Here is an 8,956-nt window from a genome sequence, read left to right as displayed (position 1 = left end):
AAATTTTACTATTAATGGGTCAAAGTTTAACGATTTGGCCTTTGGGAACTCTACCAAACTCCTCCGAGAATTTTGGGTCTAGACACCTGACATTTTAGATATAGGTTCCTTGGACATGGATCTAACTTAATAACTTGATTTGAGTAAAAACGATAAATGTTAAGGGGTCATAATAGGGGTCAATGCAAAAAAAAAAAATTACCGCTTTTTTTTTTTTTTTTTGCTCAACATACATCTCCAAACAACCGGGCAACGCCGGGTTAAAATGCTAGTTTAATAATAAATACGAAATATGCATTAATCAAAATTTCATATTTAAGCGTATTTTACGACCGGGCAATGCCGAGCGCCCTGATAATATATATATATAAGTATTTTATTTAAAAGGCTATACATTATGTATGTTAGATAACCAGGATTGTATGTATCTGGTAACGTCTGATTTGTAGCATAAACCGACAGGTATTAAGTTGAGAAGAAAGTTCTTGCGGAATTTTTAATTTTGATTTCAAATGATGTATTTTCAAATAAGCTTTCGTTATAATACCTTTACTTTATATATCATTTTAATCGTTTAAATTACAATCGTTTTAAAACAATTATGTCTTCTTTTAAGAATGCTGAATACAAGATGGAAAAAAAGCTAATTCGCACAATTTTCTTAATTCAATTCAAGCTAGGTCAAAAGACGACTGAAACAACTCGCGATATCAAGGAAGCACTTAGTCCATAAACCACTACTGAACGCATAGCACAATGGTGGTTTAAGAAATTTCGTGGCGTCAACGAGGGTCTTAAAGATGATGAGCGTAGTGGTCGGCCATCGGATGTTGACAACGATCAGTTAAGAGCTTTAGTTGAAACTAATCCACGCAGAACTTGTTTCTAAATTAGACGTAACATACATGTTGATTTCCAACCACTTGAGAGAGAGAGAGAGACAGACAGACAGACAGACAGACAGGCAGATATATATATAGAGAGAGCGGAAAGACAAAAAAAAAAATTGATAAATGTGTGCCTTACGAATTGAACGACAACCTGAAAAACGCCGTCATGAATTGCCATCTTTCTTTCTTTTACGCAATGATTGTTATAATTGTAATTGCTTGTATTGTTCCGTTGTTGTTGTTGTTGTTGTTGTTGTTGTTGTTGTTGTTGTTGGAATTGTTTTTGTTGTTCCAATTGTTGTTGTTGGAATTGTTTTTGTTGTTCCAATTGTTATTGTTGTTGTAACTGTGTTGTTCCAATTGTTGCTATCGGTAAATTGTTTTTGTTCTAATTGTTGTGGTTGGAATTGTTTTCGTTGTTCCAATTGTTGTTGTTGGAATTGTTTTTGTTGTTCCAATTGTTGTTGTTGGAATTGTTTTTGTTGTTCCAATTGTTGTTGTTGGAAATGTTTTCCTTGTTCCAATTGTTGCTGTTGTTAGACTTGTTTTTGTTCTTCCAATTGTTGTTGTTATTGTAATTGTGTTGTTCCAATTGTTGTTATTGTTAAATTGTTTTTGTTGTCCCAATTGCTGTTTGAATTGTTTTTGTTGTCCCAATTGTTGTTGGAATTGTTGGAATCGCTGTTGTAAAGTGGCTTGAAGCACTTCAGTTAATTCAAAAATCTATTCCAGTTTTTTAACGATAAAAAAAGCTGTACCTCAATTTATGTGCACAATTACTTTTCTGGGTACAACAAAGAAATAGGGAAAGTTCTTACTTTCTGTAAGAATTGAATAAAAATATATTTAATACTTTCCTCGTTAACTTAAAAATAACTGGAGAGCGAAAACTTATCCATTTTCTGTAAGTAACGCTAAGACCGTCTAACGCTCTTTATTATATTTTTTCAACTTACGAGGTCGTTTCGATTAATTTGTGGTTAGAAATTTTTTTCTTAATTTGTGAGTTCGCTTTATATATATATATATATATATATATATATATATATATATATATATATATATATATATATATATATATATAATTTGAAATATATATATATATATATATATATATATATAATTTGAAATATATATATATATATATATATATATATATATATATATATAATTTGAAATATATATATATATATATATATATATAATTTGAAATATATATATATATATATATATATATATATATATAATTTGAAATATATATATATATATATATATATATATATAATTTGAAATATATATATATATATATATATATATATATAATTTGAAATATATATATATATATATATATATATATATATATATATATAATTTGAAATATATATATATATATATATATATATATAATTTGAAATATATATATATATATATATATATATATATATATATATATATATATAATTTGAAGTAGCCAGGCGGTCTTTCTTCAGTTGAAAATATCATCTGATACGTCTCTGTACTGAACGAGTGTCGTAGTTGAAACAGGTGTTCCTAGCGTGAGGCTAGTGTGTCCGTCAACGTCTCGGTATTTACCTCTTTTCCACGACGAGGAGACGTGACAAAAATTCGGAAGGTGGGAAAATAAGCGAACGCCCCAAGAGGAGGACTATTTTGGCATTGTATAAATAAGTTTGAGTAGCCCCGTCGGTATTCCCGGTGATAACGCCTCGGGCAACAAGAGACGACTTTGCTCCTTCTTAAAGACGGGGAGCAAGATCGGTCTGATTTGGCCTCCTGAGACGAGCAAGTCATTTTTATCGGTCCGATAGCAAAAGACAAAAACAATTAGAACAACACAAACAATTACAACAACAGTTAAGACAACAAAAACAATTCAAACAACAACAACAACAATTGGAACAACACAATCAATTTCAACAATAATTGGAACAACACAATCAATTTCAACAATAATTGGAACAACACAATCAATTTCAACAGTAATTGGAACAACACAAACAATTACAACAACAATTGCAACAACAAAAACAAATCCAACAACAACAACGATTGGAACAACAGAATTATAACAACAACAACAACAATTGGAACAACAGAATTACAACAACAACAACAATTGGAACAACAAAAACAATTACAACAACAATTAGAGCAACCAAAACAATTCCGACCACAACAACAATTGGAACAACGAAAACAATTCCAGCAACAACAATTGGAACAACCACAATAATTGGAACAAAAAAGACAACATCAACAACAAAAGAGGTTCGGAAATTTATTCAAACAACAAAAAAAATAAATCATTTTTGGAAGATGTATTTTGGAAGATGTAGGATCACAATAAATGATCACGTTCGCGGATTTTTTTTCAGCCGAAGGAATCTCAAATGCACTTTGAATTTCAATGCGTCTCGGATATTGGTTAAAAGTTTCCAGCTTATTTTCGTAGGTTTAAAGCAATATTGACGAAAATAATGGTTTAGCGAATAAAAAAGCATGCTATTGTTACAAAAGTTCCAAACAAAAGGAAATATTAAATACGGGAATTTAATCCTTCAGAAAAAACATGGTAACAGAGGAATGTCAGCGTCTCATAAATATTTAAATAATCGGCTTGAAGAGAAAAGCATATCACGGATACAGACTGCAAGACAGAAGTCGAATCCAAGTAAAGAAATAATGTTATATGCGATGCTTGTGGTGGAAAGCATAAAAAGGACTATTTCATTAAGGATAAGATATGCTTTAATAAAAGTTACCATTTTTGGTGCAATAGAAACGAGGAAAACAAACTCACAAGGTGAAGGTCAAAGAAGGAAGTGCCGAAATATAAGAATTAATGGGAAAACCGTAAAATTGTTAGTCCATTCAGGAAGTTATATCTCGGTAATAAATGAACAAACTTGAAAACGAAACAGGTTTTCCACAGTTTCTGAACACAAAAAAAAAAGATTGCCAAAGCAATATGAGGTTGAAAATTAAAGTTCAAAGGAGAATTACATTCGTTCATGAGAATAATTTATAAATCGACAGTGTATGCACTTTCTCGCTCAGAAAATCTTTTCCCTCTAGACTGGATTGTATTGTTTAACTTATGGAATTAATTCTTAATTCATTCTTTTTGTAACAAAGTTAACGTCGTAAAGAAAAATAAGTCGAAGCAAACGGAAAGACTTATTACGGATATGAAAAGCAAATTCGCTCGCGTTTTCTAGAATAACTGAGTCTGTACACAACAGACTTTTTCAAATTAAAAGAAATGCTAAACCAATTCTTATATCCAAAAGAAACGTATCATTTTCGACACTAGACGTAATAAATGAGGAATCAGAGAGGTTGGGAAAAATTGGGATAATTTAAAAGTCGATTATTTGGATTGGGCGTCACTAATCGTATGTATAAAAAACACACGAAAATCCGAATATGCGCTGATTTTTCAACAGGGTTAAATGACTGCTTGAAATATCATGAATATCTCCTAACATCTCCATAAAGTATATTGCCTAAATAAAACAGTTGGTGAGTGTTTTCAGAGTTGGATTGATTTGAAACTTACCTTCCGGTAAACGTCAGTGAAGTATCTTGAAGTACCTGACAATAAACACACACCGTAGCGCAGTTGATAGAGACATTGAATCTCTACGGTTCCAGGTGGACATAAAAATAAATTAATATATATAATGGTCATCTTAAAAATGAATTCCAATTAAGGAATAATATATATACCAATTGGTACGGACCCGACTATGGAAGATCAGATAATAAATAAACGTGGATTTATAAGATCAAAGAATCCAACCTGGATCGCCTTTCGGGACCCGTGGCGCAGTTGATAGAGACATTGAATCTCTACGGTTCCAGGTGGACATTGTCTGAAGATAGCGGTTTTAATCCTACCCAAAGCCAGCCAGAGGTTTACTTGGTCAAAACTTGGTGAGACGACAACAACTACGGATGGCAGTGATTGCTGAGAATGCAGTTAGGAGATTCGAAGTTCCTATCCCGTCGCGGTTACCACCTGACGAAGGCCAGAGGAATAGTTGGCCGAAACGTCGTGAAAAACAACAACCAATAAAGATGAAAACAACAGCTTATAAATATAAGAATAATAGTCCGAAATAAAAATAAATTAATATATATAATGTTCATCTTAAAAATGAATTCCAATTAAGGAATAATATATACACATAAAGGACTTTTAAAACTTAAAACTTAATCGTCTCCCTTTTTGATTAATATGTAGCTCCAAGCTTATTCTAGTAAATAATGGACACGCTGTTGGCTAGTATGGAATATGCAATCGTACATTTGGGTGATATTTTGATTAAAAGAGAAAATGAGACAGAACACAAAGTCAATATTTGAGCAGTGTTTCAGAGAGTTGATGAAGACAGATTCAAGCTGAGTTCTAAAAAATACGAGCCCTTCTTAAAAAAGATAAAACGTTTAGAGCATTACATTGATAGTAAAAGAAGGAAATCAGGCCGAGAAAGGTCTGGAACCATTAAGGACATTATTATGATAAAAAAAGACGCAAAGTGGTCAGAAGAATACGAACAGGCTTGAAAAACAAAAATCTGTTTGTTAGCAGATCTATCATTAACACATTACGATCCGAAGAGGAAAATCGTTCTAGCAACAGATGCTAGTAATAAGATACTGGACGCTGTGCTGCGTCACTAATTCGAGGATGGATGTAAAAACCAATAGCACATGCCTCGGAACAAAATTACAGTAAAATTGAATAATTTATGCTGTAAAAATTTTTCACGGGATTTTATACGGAAGAGAGTTTATTCTGACAACAAACTATGATACTAACATCATGCGCTCTCCACTGCCAACATATCACAACCCCATCGTTGTGCGTTCCGTGGATTTTATGATCTCTTTCAATTCTTCTCTCTTGGCCGTGATCATCGTGGTTTTCACATAGGCGAGAGTTAGGGGAGGCACATGCGAGTTCAATAGTGTAAAACAAAATATATCAAAAATGAGATGGAGAAATAACATAACTTCATCGTTTAACATGTATTAAAGTCGACTGGAGTTGGTGTGTGACACAATCTACTTTATCTGCCGAGGTAAGCTTTCTGTTCGTTTTCAATTCATTTCGACCAGTTCAATCTCTCTCAGGAGCATACGATCTGCTTCTTCGTGCATCTCACGCTAGGCGCAGACTGACCCTCAATAACACAGTTTATATAAAGATTTTCTAGAGTCAAGTATCAAAGTGTTAGTTATGTGATATGGCTGTGACCTTTTGAATCGCATAAACAATTCTGACATACAACTCGCATAAATTCGCTTTTGATCATCTATGTGTAAACATTTTTCCTGTGTGAAAGAAATCTATTTTTAGAACTGGCGTTAATTTTATGTTTTGTCGTTTAATAAACATTCACCCCACACTTTTTCTTCTCTGGCCCATTTATAGTATCACAAAACCTACAAACCATTGGTCATAATTTTGGGTTTGAAAAGACATATACCAACTGACACGGCAAACCGACTACAAGGTTGGAATGTAATTCTATTGAATTATAATTCTAAAATAGAATATTTATCTTCAAAGAAGATAGGTCACACCGATGGGTTATAAAGAGTGATACCTAAATATACGGAATCACTCGAAGAAACAGTAATAGCGGCACTTAACGACAGAAGTGAATTATAGAGTCTTTTATGCAACACGATTAGGGAACTTCCGGTTACGGTAGAAAATGTGAAAAAAAGGCAGCGGTGAAGGATGATTTCATTAGAAAAATGAAAATGTAAGTCGGGTTGGACGAGAAAAATAAAAAGGGAAATAGTGTTTCGCCGATTTCTATATGCTACTAGGTATTGCTATATGCAGATAGAGTAGTAATGCTAGTTACTCTGCTAAAGAAAATACTCAAAGAATTCTACATGGACCATCCGGGTATTTCACAAATGAAATCGTTAATGAGAAGTTACATATATTAGACGAAGGTGAACCAGGGCATAGAAAATGTAGTTAAAAAATGCAGAGGTTGGCAATTAAAATTCAACCAAAGACAGATGTCTCATGACTCGATTGCATATCGACTATGCAGCACCCATAAATTGATCGCATTACTTGATCATTGTGGACAGTTTCACGAAGTGACCAGAAATTCTTAAGCGAAGACATCCCACGAATACAAATACGATATACGCACTCAATGAAATTTGTAGTCGTTTTGGAACCCCGAAAAATTTAGTCAGCGAAAATGGGACCAGTTAACGGGAAAATAATTTAATGAATACAGCACATCATTGTTCATTAAGCATGTGACAACGCCAGTTTACTATTCAAGACCGAACGGAATGGCAGAAAAAAAAATTGGGGGGGGGCACATTCAAACGAGCCAGGAAGAATAATTAAGGACAAATGGAAGAAGTATTCAGAAATTTGGGGCGGTTTACAGAATCACGCCACACCCAATTACGACGTCACGAGGAAGAAACCATCAATGAAAGAAAAATAGATGATCAAACTCAAGAGGACAACATTTTTAAAAGATTTAGGCCTGAATGTTTTGTGTGGACAGAACAGTAACTATAAGAATTGAACAAGCCATATATGACATATATGCAAAAGATATTGGAATCAATTGAACCCTAGGCACACTACAGAGGTCATGGAAAATATCGAATAGATTCCTATGGACATCTTATACTCGTCTGAAATTCTTGTGTTGATGATTCAGTATTTTCTAATGCGGGTATGTCCAAACTCAAGGTCATAAATACCAGTGTTTCAAATGTCACAGGAGAATTGAGTGAGAACAGACTCAGGAAAAAAAAAAAGGAATAGATTATGCCCAGACCTTAAAATAAGGAAACATTAAAGCTTTATTTCACGAGAAAATTTAAGTCGGCGGGGGGTGGGGTTATTTAATAAATATGAGTACACCCGGGTCTTTCCTCCTTACAAGATTGTGATAATCTAGTTGCGCCATAAATGCTGACTGGTAAAACTGCCTAGGAGAGATACCAGGAACACCAGCTGCGACTACGACACGCGTTCAATACGGTGACAAACCAGATTATTACTGGAACTGAAACAAGACTGCTCAGCTACTTCAAACGATATACATACCCCTTTCACGGCATCACATCAAAGACTAATATACGCACACAATACATTTGTCCTCCGTTAGAGTTTTCAAGCTCACCATCATCAGAGATTAGTCTCTTTTAACAATCTGTGGTATTCACTATTATTATTATTATTACTCGCTAGGAGTTTTCGCACACGCCATCATCAAAGATTTCTCTTCGAGAACAACCTGTAGTTTTCCCTCGAGTCTGATTTACAAGTCTCCCCAGGTTTCCAGTAATCTCTTTTTCGATAACTTTTGCAAATTTATTTGCGTTATCGCAACAGCCATTAGTTTCTCATTGACAACGACCATTGGCCTTCACTGAAATTTGGTTGCATTAAGCCTCCCCAAGGTTCAAGTCTTCTTACCACTCACTCACTGGAAATTTGGTTAATGCCTTCTCTCGGTCTTTCTATCCTCCTTGAACCCTCACGACTATTTTGTGTGGTACCAGTTTATGCCGACACTTACGGGAGGAAAGGGGGGAAAGTAACTTACAATTATACGGTTTCATTCTATGTAGTGTTTCTTTATGTTTTTTATACTGTTTCACTTTTGATGTCGTTTCTATACGAACGTTTAGCGTTTGTAGCTCATGTGTACTAGTTTCTGCATTCGAGGATTTTCCGTAGTATTTCAGTCGTTTTCATTATTATTAACCCTTGTATCTTGTCAGGCATCCTTCTAATTCTAATTTCTCGCATTCTTTTTTTGCAAAGTTTTCCTAGTGTCCCTATTATTATTGGTATTATTTTGACTTTTTTTTTATCTTTCATATCCCCTTCATCTCTCTGGACAGTTCCGTGTGTATATTTAAGATTCGAACCCGGCAGCAAAATCATTTCGGACTTCACTAGCTAGGAAGAAACCGTGAAAATTAACTGCGAGGAATATAGTTAAAATAAAAATTTACATAAAGCGTAAATGTAAATC

This window comes from Euprymna scolopes, chromosome 10, assembly GCF_053919585.1.
Source record: "Euprymna scolopes isolate OS-2025 chromosome 10, ASM5391958v1, whole genome shotgun sequence".
NCBI lineage: Eukaryota > Metazoa > Mollusca > Cephalopoda > Sepiida > Sepiolidae > Euprymna > Euprymna scolopes.
This window is presented reverse-complemented; position numbering follows the sequence as displayed.